Genomic DNA, 235 nt, shown 5'->3' on the forward strand with positions numbered 1-235 from the left:
CTGTGTCAGAAATAAGGCTAAACTAAAAAAATTTACAAAGTGAGGAACGTGCACCAATTCAAATTAGATCTGGATCCACTTCACTCACTCTCATTTTTTTTTTAAAATTTAATTTAATCTTTTTGTTGAATGGAAGAGAAAAATGATTTTAGCTTTTACTCACACTAACCCCACCAAAAAACAAAACTTGTTTTGAAGTGGGGGTTAGGTGGGGGGTGAGGTGAGGGAGGGTGGG

This window comes from Solanum pennellii, chromosome 1 (genome assembly GCF_001406875.1).
Source record: "Solanum pennellii chromosome 1, SPENNV200".
Classification (NCBI taxonomy): Eukaryota; Viridiplantae; Streptophyta; class Magnoliopsida; order Solanales; family Solanaceae; genus Solanum; species Solanum pennellii.